This window comes from Glossina fuscipes, unplaced genomic scaffold (genome assembly GCF_014805625.2).
Source record: "Glossina fuscipes isolate IAEA_lab_2018 unplaced genomic scaffold, Yale_Gfus_2 117, whole genome shotgun sequence".
Lineage (NCBI taxonomy): Eukaryota > Metazoa > Arthropoda > Insecta > Diptera > Glossinidae > Glossina > Glossina fuscipes.
The window spans coordinates 821,936-848,303 of NW_023998460.1; positions in this window are offsets into that span (position 1 = coordinate 821,936).

The window sequence follows — 26,368 nt, forward strand, 5'->3', positions numbered from 1 at the left end:
ACCGAAGTTTCTCTTTGTTCACTTCCATTTTTAACACGCTGTAACTCACAACTGAATGCACCAAACAAAAAACAGCAAAAGAATTTTTTTTACTGCGAAATGTCACCTTTCCAACGAGCATAAATCTGAAATTATTTGATCGATACTTTACGAGAAATCTATCAGTGCAGCCATCTACCGAAAAAATAATGGATTTCTTTTTCCCCAAACTAATATTTGTAAAGAGAAAAAAAATAATCTTAAGCATTTAGTGAAAACGAAAAAAATATAAAAAGAAAGAAACATCTGCATAATAGAATAAGTTACAGAAAATTTCTAATAACGAATGTTGTAACCGCTTTGCTTCTACCTTGTCTTGGCGCTTTGTTGATTTCATCGGTTATTTTGCTTTTGTTCCTTCTGTCGATTACACTAAGTTACGACTGCGAGATCGGTTTGTTAAGTTAAGAAGGGGGGGGTAGACTGGTAGTTTTTCTTCGAAATTTTTGCCTAGTCCTTGCGGTTCTAGGGTATCGTCTTTGGGGAGTTTTTCAGAGATTTACAGTTTTACCTGTTTTACGATAGCAGTAGGGCTGAAAAAGGTGGCAATCAAGGGGGTCTAACCTGGTATGAACCCAAGCTTCAATCCAGCCCACGCTTCGCAAACGGTAGACGCGTCCCTGGCGACACGGTTGGATCCGGTATTCCAGCGATTTCAGTTCGGAGGAAACTACACCACAGTAGAGTATCCTGCAGATAGCAGTGCAGCATCATCTTTTAACAGCCTCAGCAGAAAGCTGAACTACCTTTTCAAAATGTCAGACGACGAAACGCCAAACATCGCTCACAACGCCAGTGGCAACATCGCAGATAATGGTCGCAGCGGTCACCGCCAGCCAGGCCCAGCAGGAGAGACAGCTTGCTAGACCTAGCAAGCACGCTGAAGCAACAACACGAAATGCTCCTAAGCTGTATCCAAGAAATTAGCCACCTGTAGCAAGAGAAGTCCGCAGCAACGCAGCGAATCCAACTACGAGAGAGCGAAGGGACGCAAAATTTTCTAAAGGCAGCATCGACTTCAACACCCCAACAGCAAATGCGCAGTTGGATAGTAGCGCAGCCTAGCGGTAGTTACCAGCACGATTAGCAGACAGGACAACAGCGGACCAGTGATGAAAACGCCCGGAGGCGAAACATAGATCTCAATCGCTGGCATGTTAAATTCGACGGCTCCGGTAAGGGTCTCACGGTCGAGAGCTTTGTGTTCCGAGTGGAACGGCTCAGACAGCAGCAACAGATAAGCTATGAGGAGTTATTTGCCGAGTTTCACTGTCTAGTGACCGGTCAAGCCAGCAAATGGTATTGGCAGCTGCTGGAAGATCGAGAAGGAGATGTCACGTTCGATTATTTCGCGCTAAAAGCCGAGCTCCTCAATCAATTTAAAACCGCAGACTCTGATTACGAGTTGATTAGAGAAATCATGGAGCGAAAGCAGCAGCACGCGGAGAGCTTCGAGGATTACTATGCGGAGAAACACGATCTAACATTCCGCTTACGCAGAAAGATCCCTGAATCGGAGATGATAAAGATAATGAAGTCCAACGTTAAGCCCAGTCTGGCAACACTGATCTTCGCCACCAAAGTAGAAAGCGTTGGCGAGCTCAAGGCCGAATGTAAGAGGGCAGAAAAATTGTTGAAAGAAAGTAGAAGCAGGCCGAAATATATAAGCGAGATCGGTCAGGAAGGTGAAAATGGTGACGGACTTTATCGCGAAGCAGTTGAAGCTCTTATGCCGCGGCATGGTCCAAGCAGCGACAGGCAACGCGGAAACGACGGGACTATGAAACACGATAAGAGAAGGATCAACACATGCAACACAAATAAGCATACGAACGAGCGGCACCATCTGCAACCAGCAACGTCACGCGCAGGCCAGCTAAAGCAAGAGGCAACAGCAGCAATAGTAACACCCCAGCACCATACCACCACACCAGCACCAGCGATCGCAGTGAGGGCAGCGCAGAGCATTGCCTTCTGCCAGTCACCGTTCCATCTGATGATATGCTATGTGTGCGGTATGCCAGGAGATTTTTTTTTAAGAAATCCAGCGGAAGGCACTAGAGAAAATCGGCAGGTGTCCCTTCCACAACATGGTCTGTTTCGCATGCGGCAAAAATGAGAGCTACTGTTCTTTACCCGCAACGGAAAACACCAGGCTGGCGAGGCAAGCCGGGAACCCCCGCCAGACGAGACATCACCCGGAGCAGCAACTACAACAACAACAACAATAGCAACAACCACAACAACAACAACAATAGCAACAACCACAGCAACAACAACAACAGCAGCAACAACAGTAACAACCGCAACAACAACGTCAAGAACAACATCAACAGCAGCAACATCAACAACATCAGAGACCCTACTATTGAAAAAAATAATATTTTAGTTAACAAAAATTTCAATGCGATTGTAAAAAATAAAACGGGTATTCCCAAACCCTTGCGAAGAATGTCTCTCAAGACGCCCTCGACTTACAGTAGCAAGTCACAGGAGTCAAAAGAACCTTCCCTACATCCTAAAAAGTACACTCACATCAATTACCACAAATCCACTGAAATGGAGATAGTTCTGGAAAAGATTTTCAAAATGCTCTCCATCTCTTCTCATGAAGAAATGCTTAAAACCATCCAAGCAGAAATAGTATCCCTTAAATCAAAATTTGACCTTTTAAAACAAGGTACATTTGAGTCGGCCCTATCATGCTCCAGCTTTTCTCATGCCCACCTTCTTACAATATAACATACAAAGTTTCAGGTGCAATGCCTTTTCGCTGGATTACTTCATCAATTCCAGTCGAACTGATATCGGCATTTTGAGTGAAATCTTCCTATCCGACGACAACATTTCCGATCTCAAAATCCCCAATTACAACTCCGCTTACAAATGCAGAAGTGATGGCTATGGAGGTGTAGCTATCTTTGCTAGGAAAGTCATCTCCTTCAAACAAATTCTCTTTAAATCCGCTGCTGATATTGTAATAGTCAAAACTTCTTCCCTAAAACCTTACGAAGTCATTGCCGCTTGCTATTTCAAACCTAATAACCCCATCCAGTCTTTCCGGGATGATATCGATCGCCTCCGTGATATGCTTGATAGCTATTATAATGTCATTATTGCAGGAGATTTTAACGCAAGACGCCGAAACGCAAGAATAAAAGCAAAACTCTGTGTGAAATTATGGAATTCAGTAATTTCTACTGTCTTAGCGATAATACACCAATCGACGAGCACTCTACGACTCCCAATGGTTGTGGCAGTGTTTTAGATTTTATCTTCACTAACTAATTTTACGTTTAAAAGGAAAGTCAAAAAAGATATTTATCTTGGAAACCGTTACCATCTTCCTATTCTCTTTAGCGCGAATTCTGTTTCTTCATTTAAGATATATGATTTTATCTCGCGGAAAAAACTCTTAAATAATCTTATGCACATAAGTCTTGAGCCTTATGTTGAGTCCATCCAGAGCGGATTTCAACGCGAAATTAATAATGTCAAATCAAACATACAAATCTCCGAATCTTATTCTGCAAAACCTTGGTAAAATGATTCGCTCACTACGCTGTTCCGCAAACTACAAGCAGCAAAACAAAAATTTTCTAAATACCCCAACCTCTCTAAATTTAATGATTTCAAGATATTACAAAAGGAATGGAAAAAACCAGTCAGAAAAGGCAAGAGAAGTCACCGTGCCCAAGTAGTCGAAGAACTTTGTACAAATGACAACACAAAACCTTTCTGGAAATTTCTAAATGGACATCGCAGTACCAAAAGCAAACACAAACACCCCATTTGGGATGAGCATAATAGCAAACCATACCTAGAATGGTTGAAAGCCCAGGTTCCCACAACAAATGCTATCCTAGTTCCCTCATTTAACTCTCAGGTAGATAATATTTCTTCATTTTCACTGGTCATGACGGCATTAAATACGAAATGGTAAAGGTCCTTCCCGTTCCAAGCCTTCCAGTTCTGCCATCTGCAATAAATGATGGCTGGATGATTAACTCTCTTCCTTCGGACCTATATCCCTCCTGCCCGTTATCTTAAAAATTACAAACCAAATGATCAAAGAAAGACTCACTAATTTTCTGCACAATTCACACCTGCTCCCCTCTAGGTCCTTTGCCTATCAGAAACACATTTCCACCGGTATGTGTCTTAACGAAGTTCTTTTCACCATTGCAAGTGAGGAAGAAAATGGAAACCAAGTAGTCAGGCTTTGTTTAGACATCAATAAAGCTTATGACTGTGTCGATCTAGGGAAACTAGATCAAATTCTAACTGATTTTAAAATTTCGTCACAATGTACACAGTGGATTCTTAACTTCCTTTCCTCGCGAACTTTCCTGTTGGGATCAAATTCAGTTGAAGCCGGTGGAGGTCTACCTCAAGGCAGCTGTGTCAGTCCATTATTTTTCAATTTGTATACAGCCGGTTTACATCGATTACGGGACAACACAACCCATTTATTTCAATATGCTGATGATTTCCTAATTATTTCTGCCGGAAAATCGCTAGTAGAAGCAGTCTATAGCCTTAACATTAAATCCAATCTATTATGCGGATTTAAATTTACTTTTCAACCCGGAAAAATCAAAAGTCTTGCGCTTTGCAAAGAGTCCTAAAAAAATCTTCTACATCACAGTTAACGGCACAAAAATCAAATCAAACAATTCTCCCCTATCAAATTTTTAGCCAGAACAATCAGCTCAAGTTTGACCATTCATGATCATTACCGAGACAGCCTCGAAACTTACCAATTACCAAGAAGGGACTCCCACCTAAGAAAGCTTTAAATGTTTATAGCTCCATTGTTCGATCCAAATTCCAATATTCATACTGCATATCGTGCAACGCTCCTGCGTATACACTTAAAAAAATACAAACCTTTCAACTCTCAATTCTCAGACGATTTACTGGTTTGTCCTCCTCGACACCAATATCAATCTTACGTTACATATCATAAACCTGCTTTTTTTGACAAATTTGTTTCCAAACACAATGATGTCTTCAGTAGTTACTCAAAATACAGTAACATATTCAATAAAGTTATCTCAATACCCACCTGGAATAGTATTACCCATGACAAATGCGTTATGGATTTGAACATACTTAATCCGATCACCAATGCCAAAATTGGTCCAAGTCCTGTCTTCGAACTGCATGTTTGCAAAAACTTAATTACTTTATCGAAAATAACTTCAAAATATTCACAACGGATGGATCTGTCAATTCGGACTTTTTCAATTTCTCAATTATAGAATATCCAAATTTACTTTTAGGAAAATTCAAAGTGCTGCAAGAATTTTCATCCACTTGCATTGAACTTCTGGCCATCAGACAGGCAATCCTCTTTGCAATTGAGATAAACTGAAAAAATTCGCATGCTTCTCCGACAGCAAATCGGCTCTGACCAAGAAAAAGACCCATACAACGTGTATGTTTTCGATATTTACGACCTCTTAAAAGACCCAAGCATTGAAGAATGCCACTTTATCTTGATCCCAGGTCACTGTGGTTTTGGTATCAATGAAAAAGCTGACTTTTATGCACCTGAAGCACGGTTTGATGGCACGGTTTTCTCCGTTAACTACCGCCCCCGTGAGTTCCTCCTGTTAACCAAAAAACTTATTGTAAAAGAATGGAAAGACGAGTATCATGTTTTAGCTAGAGAAAAAAGTGACCGGCTTTTCTACAAAATTTACCCTTTTTTGACACCCACACTTCTACCTAAAGGAAAATTTTCAACATGAGAATTTAAAGTTCTTTACAGCCTTATGAGTAATCACACCTACGACAAGGTATATTTTAAAGTGATCAATGTCTCCTCCACTGATATTTGTGAAGAATTACTGAGTCTGCCGAGCATCTTATTTTTGAGTACAGAACAGACATCGTTAGACAGTCTTTCAGTATATTTAGCTTGTATAACAATTAATATGAAATTTTGCGTGCTAGAAACTTTAGGCGTTTGAAGCAACTGACTGCCTTTATCAAATCAGTTAATTTTCTTTATAATTTTGCATTCATAATTTCTTTTACAAACACGGACCGCCTACACTTTTTTTTTCTCTTGTCGGCATTTCTAGCCGGAGTTTTGAATGTACAGTACCTAGTACGATGATTTATGACTTGACAGCGGAACAGAGCTTCTCATAGTTAACATTTTGTTACATCAGTCTCTACCAAAGCACAAAATTATCATCAATGGCTCTCAACTACGTTACTGGATCATGACCCCCCAAAATATATATATACTTGGTCAGCATTAAATTCTAAAACGATTTAAGCATGTACGTCTTTCCATCTGTGTAATACCTGTTGTAAACATCATCCTCGCCGTGAACACGAAGCTATCGACTGCAAATTTGGCATAAACATTGTAAGTTCTTGCACGCAAGTTGGTATTGAAAACGGGCTAAATCGTCCGAAGGACATGCCCACAGCATTGCATAAACTGGCAACAGCTCTGCTTTTGAAAAGGAATTAAAAATTGGCTTTCTGCTCGTTAGTTATAAATTGTACAAGGTAAAAGTCTATGAACGCATATTGTTTGGGCGATGCTGTAGTACCTATTCAAAAAACGAAAAAATGGAAAAATTGTTTCGCACCTAGAGACGTTCCAAATTTGTAGCATTTGTGGTAAACCTTCTCTTGTTTGTGAAAACGAAGATACCACTTATAAATGTGCAAAAGAATTTGGACGTATCCTAAACTTTTCAAAGGACACGTCTACAAAGCTCAAACGTCTACGCTAAGCTCTAAAGAAACGGAAGCAATATTGCTGAGTGTAGAAAGTAAGCATTCATCAGGATGAAACGTGCAAAACGTGACTTACGGAATCCTGATGATTACATCCTTTCCTTAATATGCAAGGGAAATAAAGAAAATGATAATGAACCGAAATTTCAGGAAGAAGGAAAAAAGCGTTTTTTCGTTTCATTGAAAGCTTACTAAAAATCACGTTATGGAATAAAAATAAAATAATAAGTACTTCGAATTATTTAATTTTTTTTTTTTAATGTATTATTATTATTATTATTATTATTAATTTCACCACAGAAATAAATTCTAAGACTAAACTCTTAAAAGCACTAGCATCTAAGGCTATCGGCTTTTTATTAAAAACTCTACCGCACTTGAGATTCGAACCCACGACCATTGACTTGCTAGTCGAGATTCCTCCCCTTCGGCTACTCAGGCGGATTTTTTTAATGTAATTTTGTATTCTCCTCTAAAAATCATATCAAATTTCCGATACACAATTTTTGTTAACGTCATCTTGTTTAGATGCATAAGTTTTGGAAGAAAACAGGTTCTCGTGAAATATCGTTCGCGGTAAGTTATGACGATTAGCATTAACTGTTGATCATTTCGTGGAGAAATAAAAAACAAGTTCGTATAATGGATGTTCCTCCTTTTGGATCTTTTCTCTACGTCCTATGAACGAACAAACGTAATACCGCTCGATCATTGCGAAGAGCTCTCTTTCCTGATTATCCGGATCCGTTTTGATCATCTTATGTAAAGTTGAAAATGGTTGTTATCGGACTACGAATTCGACCGCTTCCCGTATAACGTTCGAATAACTGGAAGATATTTTAGGATATTTTATGGTGGACCGCTGCCAACTATTGCGCTTCTACTTTTTTACAATCAAAAAATTTCTTTCATAGGAAAAATTTACCTTGACTTAATTTACTTATTATTGGACATATTCCAAAATATTTCTCAGGCACAGAAATCGCCCTGAAAAATTTCATAAAATATGTTAAAACAGAATCTCCTCAGTCTAATATCTCTTTAACATTTCGTTGGGTGGTATACAGATTAGAAATACAAACCTGTACGAATGTTTACAAAACAACGGGTGGTGTACTTTTTTTTGTTTTGTTTGGAAATGAATTAAACCGGTAACGTTAAAGTTGGTACCAGGGTGGTAATCATGTCAGCAGGCGACAATGTATTTGGCGATAATCGCCAAAAGAATCTAAACATGTTGACAAATTTGACGTAACTAAAAGAAAGATTTGCGATAGTTTTCCTTGGCTGAGAGGGTCAGGTACGTCAAATTTGGCGACAATAAATTTGCTGTCACTGGGGAAAAATCTGCAATAGTATTGAATGTAACCAAGCAAAGTTACCACAAACCTTTCTTTTAGAGTTGCGTTTGTACAAAATTCAAAAATTTATGAAAATTGAAAAAAGATAAAGTCATCCGAAATCACGCTTATGAATTGTGAAGAGGAAGAAGAAAAATTTTGATAGAAGCACAATTTTTCTTAAATAAGCGCTAAATTAGGCTAAATGCAACCTAACACAAATTATACGTAATTTTCTTTTCATTTTTTTGTTTTTCTTGTATGTTTAGATATGGATTAGAAATGTTAACTTAAAATTAGATCCATAATTCAGTGACGTGATTAAAAATTGATGATAACTTTATTTTTCCGTAACGTACAATAATCCCCTTTGGTAGAGTGGTGTTTCTGTTTGTTAAATGTGCAATATTCTAATCCGCTATCGATCCCATACATCTCCGTAATAGGTATTGTACAGTCTAAATTTCGGTTAGCAATACCGAAAGAGAGAAAGTTACAAGGGTAGGCTATCTGCGTTAATAAACAAAATAATGAATATAGAAAATTAGAAAAATCAGATGATAAGGGCAGTCAGTTGCTTAAGATGCATATAATTACTAGCACAAAAAATTTCATATAAATCGTTACATAAGCTAAATATGGTGAAAGATTATCAAACAAAAAATTAGATGTTCGGCAGACTCAGTAATGTTACATACTTCACAGTCATCAGTGGAAAAGACTTTGACAATTTTAAAGTATTGCTTATCATAAGTGTAATTATTCATAAGTCTATGAAGTGTTTTAAATCCCCACGTTTTCGTAAAAGTTGCGTGTCAAAAAAGGGTGAATTTCTTTACCTAGCCAAAATATGATACTCGTCTTTCCATTCTTTTACGATGCATTTCTGGATTAACGGAAGAGCCTCACTGGGAGTATAGTTAATGGACATAACCGTGCCATCAAACTATATTTCACTATATTTCATAAAAATTTGCTTTTTTGTTAATACCAAAACCACTGTGACCTGGAATCCAGATTAGGTGATATTCTGCAATACTTGAGCCTTTTAAAAGGTCATAGATATCAAAAGCATGCTTTATGGATCTTTATTCTTGACTAACATCAGCGCAGATTTACTGTCAGAAAAAATTTTTTTAACTTGTTCGCATTTACAATGAGAATTGGTGATCTGATGGCCAGGAATTCTATGAAGGTGGATGATAATTCTTTGAATTTGCCTATAAGTACATTTGGATACTCTATAACTGAAGAACTAGAAATATCCGAATTTGCTGAACCATTCGTTGCATACATTTTGAAATTATTTTCCAGGAAAAAGTTGAGTTTTTTCATACATACAGTTCGAAGACAAGACATTGAAAGATTTTTTTTTGATCTAGTGATCGTATTAAGTATATTTAAGTCAAAGACACATTTTTCGCGATTTATGTTCGAAGAGGGTATTATATTAACTTTGTTGAAAATGTTACTGAACTTTTGGTAACAGTTTGAGTATACACTCAAAACTTCATTATACCGAATTCATTATTGAATAAATCAAGTTTAAAAAGTTTTACTTTGGGAAATTTTTTTGCGGTTAAAAGAAGTATTTCCTTTGCAACAGGAAGTTCATACGAAATTGAAAGTAAGATTTGTTTGTATTTTTTAGTTATATACTCAGGGTAGCTGCAAAATGTGGAGTATGAATATTCAGTTTGCGAACGAACAATAGCTTTATAGACATTTAAAGCTTTTTTTGGTGGAAGTCCATTTTGTAGGTTGATTAAAAGTTTGACAACATTTGTGTAACAATTTTCAAGAATGTCCTGGTGATCGTGGAGGGTCAAGCTTGTATTAATCATTCTATTTAGAAATTTGATGGAGGATGATTAGTTGATTTTTGGGCGGTTAACTGCGATGTTAAAGATTTTTTTAGAACCCTTAGCAAAACGGATAATTTTGGATTTGTCAAGATTGAAAAATAAATTAAAGTTCGCACACTCTTTATAGAAAAGATTGGATTTGACTTTTGAGATTATGAACTGCATCTGTTAACGATTTTCCAGCGGTCGTAATTAAAAAATTACCAGCATATTGAAACAAATGAGTTGTATTTTCCTGCAGACGAAGTAGAGTGGCTGTATATAGATTAAAAAGTGATGGACAGCTCCCTTGAGGTAAACCTCCACAAAATTGAACTGAATTTGAGCCCATCACCAGATTTCGTAATGATATGGAAAAAAGAACACATAGTATATATCCATTGTATTGAATCCATTGTAGCTATGTTTCAGAATCAGCTAAAGTTAGACCTAGTTTACCCAGATCAGTACAGTACTTGGTTTCCGTTTGCTTTTTCACTTGCTATGGTGAAAAAAGCCTCATTTAGACATATTGTGAGGACCCAAAGTCGTCCCTCGTTTTAGCCTCACGGATTCTCCGTCTCTGGTGAGGGGAAAGGAGTGCTAGAATAAGATAGGATAAGAATAGAAAAAGAATAGGTTAATATACGATAGGAATAGCGTAAGAATAGAATAGGGTAGGTTAGGCTAGTCTTACTTTTAGTTAAGCTAGTCGTGTCTTAGAGTCGAGAGCAGGGTAGTCGTGTTTGGAAGTCGAAGCGAGACACTCGATCAGAGAGAAAGTAAGAGTCGTGAGATCAGAGAGGAAGTTAGTCGTTAGTTAGACTTAATTAGAATTAGTGATTATAAAGTAATTATAAATGAAATAAAAGAGTCTCTGCGAATATAAATTTTTTACGTGTTATCCTTCCCTGGGCCGCTGAGCTACCCCATCTTTAGGATATGGGACGAAACGTCCTCGCAAATGGCTCCCGAGCAGGGACTCTTTTCTTGTAATATAACCAAAAAAAAAAGAGTAAAGAATTTTAAAAGTAGAAGTGAAAGAAACAAGAACAGTCACCATTGAACAAAGAGAAAAGTTTTCATGTTCAAGCATGCAAAAAATAAGCAAAGCAGTGTCGAACAAACAAAAGGAAGATTTAAAAAAAAAAGGAAGGAAAAACAAGCGCAACGTGCTCGTGAGCCATAAAATAGCAAAAAAAAGAAGGCAAGGAATTGTTCAATTTTGACTTTACGACTGAAAAAAAAAAAATTGCTTAATTTTGGTATATAAACGAACATCGCTGCAAATACCAAAATAAGAAATTCATAAAGTAACATTTTTTACATACAAAGCCACAATAGTGTTCAAGCATTAGAAAAATGAAGTTCATAAATTCTACTAACTGACTATATGTTTAAACAAAAGAAAAAAGCCCCAAAAACAAAACAAACAACAAAACGTCGAAATAAGGGATGGAATGCACTCTGCATAAATTGCATGCAAAGGCATCCACGCACACAACATCGGTAATAAACAAAAAAGCACAGAAGCATACGAAAACGAGCACGCAAGAACAACGCTGGGCATTCAACAGCCCGTGAGAGCCTGTGCTAAATAAAGAACCGAAAAGTCATCGCCGAAATACCGCTGTACGGTGAAAAACCACAGAGGAGCGAATGGATCGTGGCCGGAGATGGATCGTGACTGAGAGAGAGGAGATTAATTAGGAAAACGGTAGCCAAAATGTGCGGATCGGCCACAAGAAGTTTTAACGAAACAAAGTGCAAGTGATACAAAGCAAAAGAAAAAAAAGAGGGAAAAACAAAAATATATTAAATGTCGCAAAAATTAACAAGCCGACAAAACATTGCAAAAGTTCAAAGTACCAAAAAAAAAGATACATTTTTTTTTACGAAAGCCGCAAACAATTTAATGCAGAAATGCCGAGTGAAAAAAAAACAAAAGAGAAAAAGAGGAAAGACATTTGAATGACCTCTAAAGCAAGCAACAAGTACAGAAAAAACAACGAAAGAAAGAAAACACGCAGAAACAAGGGACAAATGAAGGTCAAACCAGACCACAAAAGGAAATGTTTTTTCCTAACAAACGTTACTGTGAGTAAGAAGGAAAACGTGTCTGTTAGAAAAAGGAACGAAAAAATTGAAGATGCGCTTAAACTGATTCCAAATGATTCGCAAAAAACAAAACAAAAAAAAATCTAAATTATAGCTTAACCTTTTAATCAATTTTTAAAATATCAATAAAAAATTTTGGACATTATTGTTCAAAATCTATAGTCGATTATTATTGCTACTCTTATATCTAATGGCAAAAGTTTTTTAATTAGTAATATCTTACGCACAAAAGTGAAATTCTGTTTAACCAAAAATTGGAAACGGCAAACTCAAAAAAGAAAAGACATTAAGAAAAAGTAAGCAAATAAGTAACCGACAATATTGTTAAAGAAGCATATCAATTACCAAACAAAACTTTGAAAAGAATATATTAACAAATCAAAATAAGTAATTTGTATTTTACTGAACCAAAACAAAACACTAATGGTAACATATACATGCATTCATGTAGAGATTGGTTACATATATGGCAATTGTAAACGAATATTAAAGCCCATATAATTGTAAAAACATAGAACAAAAAGCAGAAAAACAACAATTGCAGATTTATTGTATATTTAAAAATTTATGTAAATGGAAACTTTATTAAAAGCCAACGAAACTACATCGAAAACGCAGAAACAGTATTTGTGAAAGAACATAGCAGAAAACCCAAGAAAGGACAATCAAAATAAAGAAGAAGAGCTTCAAGCAGAATTAATAACTACAGCAGCAATAACGGAGGGAAACCCTATCTATACAGGGCGACACTCCCTGGAGGGACCCTCCACGACCCAATGGAGGCCCCGAGATCCAACGCTTAGCACGAGCCGCTCATCATCGGCTGCAACTCTAGAGGGGCACGAAACCTCTAATATTACCACAACTCATTAGTCTAACAAACAAGCGAAACTAGTTCGCGCATTTGCGGCCCTGTCGCTCATCGAGCCCGACAACCGGCAACGCCGCCGAGGAGCCGTGGAAGGCAGCGATGCCAGCAACCACGCCCCGAGCAGCTTATTTTCAACTACCATTGGGAATGGAGGGTTATTGAATTACCCTGGCTCCCACAAGCTATGCGCAGTCTTCGCCGCGCGTAAGATACCGAGGTACCGCGTGCACAACACAACAACAAAAGTCACAACAACTACGATAAATTCAACGCCACAACAATCACAGCTACAACAAACAACGCTTATATCAACCGCAACGAGCGCATCACCATTTCGGCAGCATCCTACGAACAACGACAAAATAGCAACGATAGGTCACCCACAGCCAAGGGTCTGTCAACCAAATGTGCGCCCATAGTGGCCAACGTTGACGCCACCCGTACCTTCCTGGCCAATGGTCCGGCGACTCAATGCCGGAAAGCCAAAGGTACACGGGAGCTGACGAGACCAGCAGCCAGCGATCCGACACCCCGATGTCGAAAAGACGAAGATCACAGGCTCTGTGCCATCATATGATAGCACCCTGCTCTGCTCAGGCAACGGGCTCTGCGTTATTACCAAATGATAGCACCTTGCTCTCCTCAAGCAACAGGCTCTGCGTTATCAACGCAAAATTACAGCACCCTGCTCTGCGCAAGCAACAAGCTCTGCAACCATATTCCAACGTAGCAGCTGCGAACGCAGCCACATCCCACTCAAGAATTTCCAAAAAGGTAGTGTGTTGCCATTTGTACAAAGCTCTTCGACTACTTGAGCACGGTGACTTCTCCTGGCTTTTCTAACCGTTTTTTCCATTCTTTTTGGGATTGCTTCAACTCATCAATTTTAGAAATGTTGGTGTACTTAGCAAACTTTTGTTTTACTGCTTGTAATTTGCGGAAACACGTTGTGAGCAATCCGTTCCACCAGGGTTTTAGTGAATCGGAATTGGAGATTTTAAATTTGTTTTGACATTGTTAATTTCGTGTTGAATTGAGTTCTGGATGGACTCTATGTGAGGCTCAATGTTTATGTGCATAAGGTTATTTAACAGTTTTTTCTGCGAAATGAATTCATTTATATATAAAAATATGGTTACTGTTTCCAGGATAAAGTTGTTTTTGACTTACCATTCACCGGTAATATTAGTTAAATTAGTGAAAGTAAGATCTAAGAGACTGCCAGTATAATTTGCAATGGTCCAGTGAATGTATGTCTGCGTTTTATCATTAAGACAGTAAAAATTACTAAATTCCATACTTTCACACAAAGCTCAGCCTTTATTACTTGACAATGTGTCATCGAAGCTAGGGTGTCTCACATTAAAATCTCCTGCAATAATAACATTGTAATAACCGTCGAGCGTATCGGAAAGGGGTTTTATGTTATCCCGGAATAATTGCGTGAGAGTATTAGGCTTAAAATAGCATGAAGCTATACTTATATTTGGTTTTAGAGAAGAAGTTTAAACAATCACAATATCAGCAGCTGAGTTGAAAGGAATTTGTTTGAAAGTGATACCTTTTCTAACTAAAATAGCTATTCCTCTATAGACATCACTTCTGCATTTATATACTGAGTTGTAATTTGGGATTTTAAGGTCTGAAATGCTATCATCAGACAAGAAAATTTCACTCAGAGTTGCAAATGCAATTCGACTAGAATTAAGAAAGTAATCCAGTAGACGGGCATTGAGCCTGAAACTTTGTATATTGTATTGTGAGAGGTTGTAGAGAAGTACTAAGGCTTATTAAAACCGAATTAGATGAGCCTTGTTTTTAATTCTACTTATACATAAAACTCAACTAAACAAATAACAGTCGAGTTCATTTGGCATTTAAAGCAAAACTTATATTAATTAATAATAAAACTTAGTATAAGTACAATAAAACAAATAAGAAGGAAAAAAGAAAAAAAAGCATGTACACAACATAGAGCCACACTTACAACCGATACAGGACCAAATTGCAAATGAACCCCTAAGCCATCGCAAACATGCATAAGCCTGGCAACCGATAATATTAACAACAATTCATTTTCCAACCGTAACAACTTTTACGGATAAAAGCTAGTTTAAGTAAGACATAGGTAAATCGCGCGTATTAAGCAATGTTGCTTTAATGGACTTTAAAGAGTCCGATAACGAGTATAAGTGACAGACGTCATTTAGGTTCTTGCAAACTACTCTGAGCGGATTAAACAGCTCATAACTATATTTACACTGACTAAGCTTAATCAATATAAAGTGCCTAGAGAAGCGGTTAGGGACATTAAAGCTTATTTCACCGAGTAATAAAGGCGAGTCAATAGCGCCATTTATTACTTTGATTACAAACGAAACGCCAAAAACAAATCTGCGTTTCTCAAGAAACGGTAAGGACAGCAGAAGCAACCTATTTTCATACGGAGGAAGAGAGGCAATCGGATCCCAACCCAAATTTCTAAGGGCAAACAGCAAGAATTACTTTTGAACAGATTCAATTGAATCTACGTAGCACAATATGAAGGAGATCACACGACTGAGGCGTACTCGAGTATGGGTCTAACCAAACACATGTACAGTCTTTTCGTAATGTAGGGATCATGAAGCTCTTTGGACCACCTTTTTATAAAAGGTTAAATGCTGATTCAAGGGCTGCAATTTCTGTTTGGATGGCTTCTAATTTCTCTTCATAACGAATAGTCGAAAAAATTGTGAGTTTTTCCAAGGTGTATTCTTTAGACGGATGGGCGGTTTTTTTGCTCCTGTATCTTAGTGTTGTATTCGAAGGATTTTTGTGTATTACACTTTGCATAGGTTTAGGAATACTCGATCTATCTGATTAAAATTCTTTGTCACTAAAATGTTGTTTGTATCTAACGGCGGGTTTCTTATGTTGTTGGATTTGAAATTACTCTTGATTGCCCGAAAACCTTCTTCATAATTATTGTTTGAAATATTAAAAGAATTGTTAGAGAACTTTTCTTTATATTCTTTGAAAGAAATGTTTTGGGTAGTTAGAATTTTTTTGGTGTCTTCCTCCTTTTTCCTTTTTGACAATCTCTCTATTTAACATTATACTTCGAAGAGCCGCATACTAAACATTTGTTTTCCTTACAAGAGTTGATGGGGCAGGCAGGTGCTTGCCGCAGTTTAGGCATCTGCCTTCCCTGCTTTACAAAATTTGGTTATAAGGCCAGGGCGGCTGGAATAAAAACATAGTTTCAGAGCAAGGATTAAATTAAACGCTTTTAAGTTTCCCTTAAAGCCAACTTCCTACTTTTTGTGGGGATAAATATTCTTTAACAGATGAATTTCATCTATGCAGTCTTGTGACCGAAACAATCACAATTTCAGAAAATGCAGAATTTAAAAAATCTTCCCCTTTTCCTGAAAAAGAAATATATCTTATTATGCCGAATTCTTCGGTAAAATTTCTAGAAATATAAGCTTCACAATGTTGAGTTTTGAAGTCGTAATTTTTTATGAAGTTATTTGCATTCACCGCATTATCAAAGCAAAGTTTCAGCTTCACCATTACTAAAGTTTTTAATGATAAGCATACCACCCAAATTTAAATCGTTAATGTCTTAAAAAAAAAACAGATTTGAATTGAGACGCGTATGTTTATATATATCGTTTATACCAAGAAGAACATAGCACTCCCAGGTCACTTCATTATCATATAAATTCGGACATGCTAGGTTTTGATTTTTTTCCTTTATAAAGATATTGTTAGAACTACTATGAAAGGAATCCAAACTACCCTTGTTAAGATCCATAATGGGCTTATTTACAGCAGTTGGGCGCTTTGAATTTGAGGTAGTGGTATTAACCTCCATAAACAAATTATCTTCAGACAAAATATCCTTATCAATATTTTTCTTCTTAGAATTTTTATGTTGATTGGTATTCTTCCTTTTGAACAGATTCTCACTATGAGCATTACGTGGAAAGTTTTCAATGTCATCACTATGAGACAACATTTTTATAAGCCCCACGTTCTTGCGGACGACTTGTAGCTTTCATGCTAGACTATAGGCAAAAAAATAAAGCAACTGACTTACCAAAGTAATCAAAAGGAATACGGAAAATAAGCAGATTCTGATGAAACCGACAGAGATGGGGTATTCTCTTGTAAGTTTAAATAATTTGGGTAACCCACTTAAATAGCCGCCTCTGATGTCCAAGAAAACCAGGTGACCCAAGCAGGAAACAACGTAGGGGCGATAGAAGGAGTGACGGACGTTCAGGAGAAAATACAAATGATAGACGAAGCAACTAAGACACCAATAGGTAAGCTAGATCTAACAAATATAATTATGGTAAGCCCAGATATATTTACCGACGAGCTTTGTAACAGCAGCCCGTCAACGTCAACGTCGGGCCTTACGAGGCTCATCAAGAAGTTGGAGAAGCTTAAAGCCGAAAAAGAGGAATTACAACGGCGCCTTGCAGTTTACGAAGGCCAAAGGTCGAACCCCAACCTGACAGCATGGCGCCGGGCCTAGAAGACGCCAGTTTGACGCCAGAAGACAAAATAGTGCAAATATCTTTCGACGAAGTCTTCACGAATAATATTCGCGGAGGACCGATCCACTAATTGGATGCTATTACCCCGACAAGAAGAAGAAAACAACTTGTGCTTACAAAACGGTGCTCGTCTTCGCCTTTAGAAACCTGGCGATGGGTTTAACATTATTTTAAGCGTAGACTCCCCTACTCACATCCAAATTCATTGGCAGACAAAATAAACCTGACTAAACAAACTGAACTAGACGTGCGAGCCGTAGTTTGTCACCGGAATACCGCATATGCTGAAGCTGTAAGGAAATTACCGGCTGGAATCGTATTAGTGTATGATTATCTGCACCTCCTGCGGAGTTTACAAGATAAAATAGAAAAGATGAAAGATACATACGAGTGGACAATATGTACAAAATTCTACAAGCTATTTGAGCTCATCAGTAAATTTTGAGCCCAACGAGGCGCCGTTTTAACGATTACAGCACTGCGGTAATTTCCAGATTTAGCTCAATTTTTCAACGTCGCCATGCCAGCCATCCTGCAAGCGAGAATTAAAAACGACACCAAAGTTGCAAAGAAGACATGCGAAATCTTCAGTGTGATAACAGATTTCGTAAACATATTTCATCGGAGCTCCATAACAGAACAAAATGTGGAGGAGCTCAAAAACAAACTAACAGAAATCAGCAACCACTTCATGGAAAAATTCCTTGGCGTTGCCATAGAAGAAACAATAAAGAACTTCTCAAAATTAAGGGAACATTTAGCAAAGGCTTACCCTGGCACAACTTTCACTTCATACAGGTTAAGCCAAGATCTTCCCGAGGGATTTTTCGGAAATATGTCCATATTGAAACGGAAAAACCCAGATCGCCCGTCGAGTTGTGCAACTGTTGTCTTCAAATACAAAAGCGGATTTAAAACAGACGTCGAGTACGGCTTAATAAATGAATGGGTTGCGAAATTGTGAGAGCCCGAAGAAGACTACGCATCATTCGGGCTCGATGGAAAGGTGTTTAAAAATCCCCGCAAACTCCAAATCAAATATCACGAGATAAGATACCTGCGGTTGTTCACGGCTTTCGGAGTAGCACGCTACATCCGTGAACAATTAAATTGCCGTCACTGCTTGCGAGACATGACGGGAGCGGAGCACAACCTTTGCGAGTGGGTGATAGGTCAGAACACCGCGAAAGACTCAATAAATAACGTAATCGTCACAAGTCAATATATTAAGCCAGTGTTCTCGAAAATAGAAGTAAACGAAGCATTCGACCATGGATACGAAATTTCTTATTCAACGATAGACCAGCGTTTGGTGGAGCTGGGTATAGGAAAGCGAATACAGGCTACAGTGGTAGCGAATGCTGACTTCCTTGCTGCCACTGCTGAAAACCGAAAACTTCAGGGAGTCTATTGACAAGAACGTGTCTGGATACGAAGGTAATTCAAATTTATCATAAAAATGTTCATACATTACTACCTTATATTCTAATTTTTCATTATAGATAAAGAAGGAACGATTCGCCCTCGCCCATCTCTCATAAGCCATCAAGGTTCACTATATGTCAAGGTAAGTTGTATATACCTTTAGTTATGATTATGTATAATAAATTTATTTCTTTTTATTTCATTTTAGATTAAAAAACCATTGTCATACCCCTGCACTATTGCTTCGATTTATATCTAACTTTAATCATTTTTCTCGTAAATTAATATTGTCATTCTTCACATTCAGATCGTTGCGTATATGTTTGAAAATATTTGCATACTATGCGCAAAATATATATTTCTATTAAATAAATGTTACCAAGGTTCTATAAAGTTCTTGTAACATCGCTGCAAATGTATGTATAGATTAGCGTCTGCGATATTCTCCCTCGTTTTCATTCTATTCTAGAAAAAACAATGAATTAGAACCCAAAGACTCTGTTGTAGATGAATATCGAGAGATAATGATGAGTAATGAAGAAAATCCTGCAGAGATTGAAGAGGAATCGAAAAATAAAGCCCATAAAATATCGCTCTAAGAATGATCATTTTCCGAATCTGCAGAGAGGTCAAGATATAATGCACCATCCCGTAATTACAACGCCGAATTGGAGCGCTATCACCAATCATACTACCTTTCCTCCGCGAGCTGGCGGATGCTTAGCTAGCGTTAGTACTAGCACAAAGGTACATTATTATGCGTAATATATATTAATAAAAACTAAAGAGAAAACTAAATTTAAAAAAAAAAAATAAAAAATAATAATTGATCTTCTTACACTACCCACGGTGGATCCGTTTTTACAGCATCCTTCATAGTTTATCATTTTGGCATAGCATGCGGCTAATAAGAGATCAATGCCAAAAACAAAATATAGGGGCACAATGCGTACTTCACACCCAAAATATCTTAGCTAACTATTTATGCATGTGTGTATATAGATAAATTTTATTGTCGTTGGGAAATGTTTCGGTTATATTGTTTTTATTCAAATTGAAAACAAAAAAAAAAAAAACATAATAAATTTTTTTTAAAAAATATAGAAAAAAAAAAATTAATTCAAATAGAAAGAATCTATTATATTCTATTTATAAAATAAATATTATAGAATGAACTTGTAGTAGCTTGTTTCGAATTAAACTAATATCTTACACAATCTTGCTCAAGTATTCAGCTATAAATGTAACTGGTAGTTACAGTGCAAAGTAGTATTTCTACTTTCTAAAAGGCAACGGATGCAACAAACCTTAGAATAGCGGACCCAGCAAATAATTGCAAAAATCGTATCAATACATATCAATATCAATTCATTAAATTTCACAGTTTTCCGTACCAACCTTGGGATACCGCGATAGGCGCGTTGGCAATTGTTTTAAATGGCTGACTCCCCCTTAGGCCTACACCATTATAGAAGTATAATAATTTTTACAATAAAAGTAATACACAACAATAAATAATAATACATAGCAATACGTAATAATATATAGTGATACGTAATAAATAAAAAGGCCCGCTAATATATACATACATAACGATACATAAAATGCATATAAAATCCATAAAAAAAAATTTAAATACGTAAGACGTGTGCCGGTGTGCTGACATCTGCAAAAGAAAAATGTTGTGACTAATAAATTTTGTATATAAAGATGACCACAACTTACCATTGGCCTATGGAAGTATCGCATTCTGCTCAAGCGACGCGTGGAGGGAAGCGTTTTGCTTCCTTACTAACCGGTTCGTCCGCTTAAATGATCATCCGCCTCTGGCTCTAACGCAAGGTAAGAAACCGTTACCCGCATAAACTTCACACAAATGGAGTACAAACATATGTGACATAAGCATTACACAAATACTGTAGAAACACATATAACAATGTGTATAAAAATGTATTGGCCATACAAAAACACACGCACCTATGTTCAAAAAAAAAAAAAAAAAAAAAGTTGTGATTTCGTAGCGCGCGGACGTGTTTCGTATGTGCTCCGTTTATATCATAGCCGATTTTTATCAGAAAATTATCCTAGAGTGAAATTCTTGTATTGGAAAGCTAAGTAAACGATAGTAAAAGAGCTGTAGTTATAAAGGCAATTAAAATATAAAATGAAAGGACAGTTTTCGTTTTTCTTTATTCTTTTTCTTCCCTTTTCTTATCTGAGGGTTTGCCCGCTTTCGTGCTTAATTGGGGGTCGTTTAGTGGCACCAAGGTAAATAAAGAAGGTGAGCAAATCACGGGAGGACATTGCCATCTATTGATGCTATAAAGCAACTCTGTGCATCTGCGGGAAATTTTTAAAGTATCAAGCAATAGCACAGACTTACTCCTTGCTTATCAAGGAATAGCTTAGAGTAGCACAGCTTAGGGCGACATTAATTTAATAAGCAGTATTGGTCAACCCTCCACGGACCCAGGGCCGCAGAGGGACATAGACTAACAATAAAGTAAGTACAAAATAGTAGAAAAGACCGCCAACGACAACAACATACATACAGAAACATACTCTGCACACACAAGAAACGGACTTGCGTACAAGGCCCTCACAACACAAACTCGCAAACACATACATACTCAGGTAGATATACACAACTATATTTAAATAGACACACATGAACTTATACATAGAAATATTCATCCACACAAACACACATAACAGGAATTCACATTCATACCTACATATACAACCAGTTTAACACATATAATACTAACACGAAAATTACGCCGGCTAAAACCGGAAATAAAAGGACGCCTCAAAGCGCACAAGCGGCCAGGCGAGAAAGTCCAGAAGCGGTACCCGATCCGTTCAAAAGCAGTACGCGAATCCAACGCTGACCTGAGCAATTGGTCGGGAATCACACGCAAGCGAGAAGTCAGTCCTCACCGCCGATCCTGCAGGAGAAGACATTGATGACAAGAAAAGGTGAAAATTCATTTGTCGAGCTAGGAGAGAAAATTGGAGAGCTCATTGAAATGATGGCCCCAACTCCTTCCGCTCCTGCCAGGCGCACCATTCATCAGCCGATGAGGGACTTAATAGATATGCTGGCTGTGCTCCACAAAAAAGCTGAGATAGAGCTAGGAAATCAAATGGCAAAAAAAGCTGTTAGAGATGGCACTACCCAGACCGAAAAGGGAGGCAGAGTGAACGCCACGAAAAGGCTCAGAGAGGAGGGATCCGTGGATACAACCCCGGCGAAGAAAAGTAAGCGGACGGGCGATGGAATAAATCCCAATAAAAAGGTGCCAAAGAAACCAAAGCAGGCTAAGGAAGAGTGGACCGTGGTTCAGGCGAAGAATAGAAAGGCCAAGCCAATCAAATTGGTGAATAAGCCAGATGCGATGGTAATTAAGCAAACGGGCACTATGCCTTATAGCGATATGCTGAAAAAAGTAAAAAATGATGCGGAATTACAAAAAGTAGGCGAGAATGTGACCAAAATCCGAAAAACTCTGAAAGGAGAAATGCTGCTGGAATTCAAGCAAAGTGCGAAGGATGAAAACACTGCTTACCAGCAATTGGTGGAGAAAGCGGTCGGCCAGGAGGCTAGTGTCAAACTAATAACCAAGCAGACAAAGGTCGAGTTTAAGGACCTAGATGAAGTGACCTCGGCGGACGACTTAATAGCGGCCATAAATGCGAGATTCAGCAGCATGAGCGTTAAGAAGGAAGCAGTAATGTCAATTAGGAAGGCATATGCCGGCACACAAACAGCAACTCTGTCAGTGTCAACAAAAATAGCTAAGGAGTTACTTGAAGCCGGGAAAATCAAGGTTGGTTGGGTTGTAAGCAGGATTAGAGAAAAATCCGCAGTAATAAAATGCTTTAGATGCTTGAGGAAGGCCACATTGCTAGAAACTGCAAAGGAGAGAAGGACAGAAGCAAGTGCTGCCTAAAATGCAGCGAAGAAGGTCACCGAGCAAGAGACTGCAATAAAAGTCCGTGTTGTGGGATATGCAAAGAACAAAGCAAGCCTCATGACCATACACTGGCCGGCAGAAATTGCCCGGTAAACATACGTGGCGCTAACAACAAGAGACAGATATGAAGTGCATGCAAATAAACATAAATCACTGTCGGGCTGCACAAGAGCTGCTAAAACAGAATGTCAGAGAGCTCTCTATAGACATAGTAATCTTGAGTGAGCCATACAAGGTAGGAGCCGAAAACAGTTGGGCAAAAGACAAGACTGGAACTGCAGCCTTTTGGCAATGCAGCTTGCACTCGCCAACCATGAGATTTATCTCAGCAGGGGAGGGCTTCGTTTTTGTCAAATATAGAGAAGTTTACCTTTATAGCTGCTACTTCCCGCCAAGCATAAACCGCGCGGAATTCGAAATTCGGGAAAACGCCTGTAATTTTCGCCGGCGATTTTAAAGTCTGGGCGCCTGATTGGGGTAGCAAGTGGACGGACGCTAAAGGTAGAATAGTGCTTGAGTCCCTAGCCTCACTGGATATGACAATCTTAAACAAAGGTAATGAAAACACGTTCAACAGAGACGGTCGTGTCTCCGCGATCGATATTACCATGGCCAGTAGTGCATTGGCCTTGCGTATAGAATGGGGTATTAGGGACATATATATATACACACAGTGACCACGCAGCAATAATCTGGGAACTGAAGCAGAGCCAACGGGCGAACAGGGTAAAACTACGTCTCAGGGGACCCAAATGGAAACCAGAATCTCTTGACAAGCAACTCTTCGAACATATTCTGGAAGAAGCAGAACCCAGAAACTCAGCTCAGGCTGCAGTTGCTGAGGTTTTAGCACGGATTATAAAAGCCTGTGACGGCTCAATGACAAGACGTTGCTTCTATAAGACCAAGGAGCCAGTATACTGGTGGACAGACGAGATAGCCGAACTGAGGTCTCATTGTAACAGAGCGAGGCGGGTCTAGCAAAGATCGAGAGAGACTAGCGCTTATCTCAGCCACCAAGAAGAGTTCAAACTCAGGAGAAGGCTCTTAAAAAAAGCGATAATTGCCAGCGAGAAGAACTGTTTGCACAAATTGATTAATGAGATTAATGAGGACCCATGGGGGATGGCGTATAAGCTGGTAATGAAGAAATTAAAGTATTCAGAGCAACCAAGCTGTGCAGATTTTGTGGAAGAAATAATTGTCACACTGTTCCCACAGAAGGCCATGTTCGTGTATGTGCCACTGAGCGAGGAGAGTGACAACATTAATCTCACCGGCCCTGAGGAGATTGCTGCCATGGCAAAAGAAATAAAAGCCAAGAAAGCGCCGGACCCTGATGGTATCCCTAATTGCGCTATTAAGCAAGCTTTGTTGGCAACGCCTGATATGTTTGCGAGCACATTCAATGCTTGTTTTAAGGAAGAAATTTTCCCAGATAAGTGGAAAAAACAAACACTGGTGTTGCTGCCAAAGCCAAATAAGCCGTCGCATGTTCCAAATGCATACCGCCCTATTTGTCTATTGGATACGATAGGCAAGGTGTACGAAAAGATCATCCGAAATCGTTTAGAAGCATCTCTAAAGGGCTGTCCGACTTCCAATTCGGCTTCAGGAAGAAGAAAAGCCCAATGGATGCAGTAAAGATGCTCACAAATACCGTAGCAGAAGCGATTAAAGGTACACGATGGATGGAAGGCAATAAAAAGTATTGCTTAGTAATAGTATTAGACATTAAGAATGCATTCAACTCAGCAAACTGGTATTGCGTCATAGCTGCCCTACAGGAAAGAAGGGTCCCACCGTATCTGATATATATAGTGGCTAGTTATTTTACTGGCAGGAAACTGAGATATGTTACAGATAAAGGGTGCAGAGAGAGGCTGCTCACTGGAGGGGTACCTCAGGGATCAGTCCTAGGCCCTACACTGTGGAACGTAATGTACGATGATATCCTGAGACTACCTCTCCCAGAGGGAGCATCCATCGTGGGTTTTGCTGACGACATAGCGATAACTATCGTGGCGAAAACTCTGGAGGGTATTACCACTACAACGAATAAAACCACCGACATGATCAAGAGGTGGCTGCGGTCAGTGGATTTAGAGCTGGCGGATGAGAAAACAGAAACAGTATTAATCTCTTCTAGGAAGAAAATGGAGAAAGTGACTATCCAGGTGGGAGATACGAGGTCTCAAGAAGCCATAATATATCTAGGAGTGATGATAGACTGCAGACTATCGTTTAAACAGCATCTGCAATACACGGGCGAAAAGGCTGCGAAGGTAGCAAAGTCGTTGGCGCGCATACTGCCAATCTTGCGTGGCCCTAGGCAAGACCGTAGAAATCTGATCGCAGAGGTGGTAACTGCGACAATAATGTACGGCTCTTCTGCGTGGAAAAAGGCTTTCGCTATACCGGCATATACGAGAGACATACAAGCAGCATACAGGCTATGCGCCCTAAGGGTGTGCGCCGCATATCGGACGGTGTCGGAGGAAGCGGCCTTGGTCATCGCTGACATGATGCCAATCGACCTGCGTGCTAAAGAAGGCCTATATAGAGCCGAATTTCACAGACTGTCGGCTGATGCAGCTCGGCAGTGTGCAAAACAGCGATTAGTGGAAGAGTGGAAGGAGCGCTGGAGCAGTGCGGGTAATGGTAGGTGGACGCATCGACTCATACCAGATTTACGGCCCTGGGTGAATAGGCAACATGGTGAGGTTGATTTTTATTTGACACAGGTAATTAGCGGCCATGGCTGCTTTAGGTCATATTTGAATAGGTTTAGAATAGAACAGGACCCATTCTGTAGTTTTTGTAAGTGCATCGAAGACGCTAAACACGTTTGTTTTGTCTGTCCGAAATACTATAACGAACGACAGAGACTACAGACGTAAATTGGAGTTTTACCTCTCCCCGACAATCTTGTGACAAATATGTTGCACGACCTGAATATATGGAAGGCGGTGGGAATGTTCGCCGCAAACATTATGCGAAAGCAAAGACAAGAAGAGCGTCAACGTAGGCTTTTAAGTAGTGCCTAAACGGCTACCCTCCCTGTGAAGGTGTACCTAAACGGTCGTGCCACAGAGTAGGGGATAGAAAGGATGGTTTTTAGCGGGTAAAAGTCTCGCACTGCCCTAACGGGCGCCTGTTGAAGGTTTTCCACCTCACAAAAAAAAAAAAAAAAAAAAACCTGCGTTCAAAATATATAAGCACATAGGAGCATGAAACATTTATTATTATTATTATTATTTTAATTTTAGACTAATGAATTGAATTCTTAGACTAAAAAAAAGACATTGAGCACTAACAACACAGGCTATCGGCTCTAATTTAAATAAATGGATATTAGATAATAAGCTTAGTAGTATTAATAAAGAAAAATATTGAATTGATATTCTGTTCTGAAGCTGATTGTAGAATGTTCAAA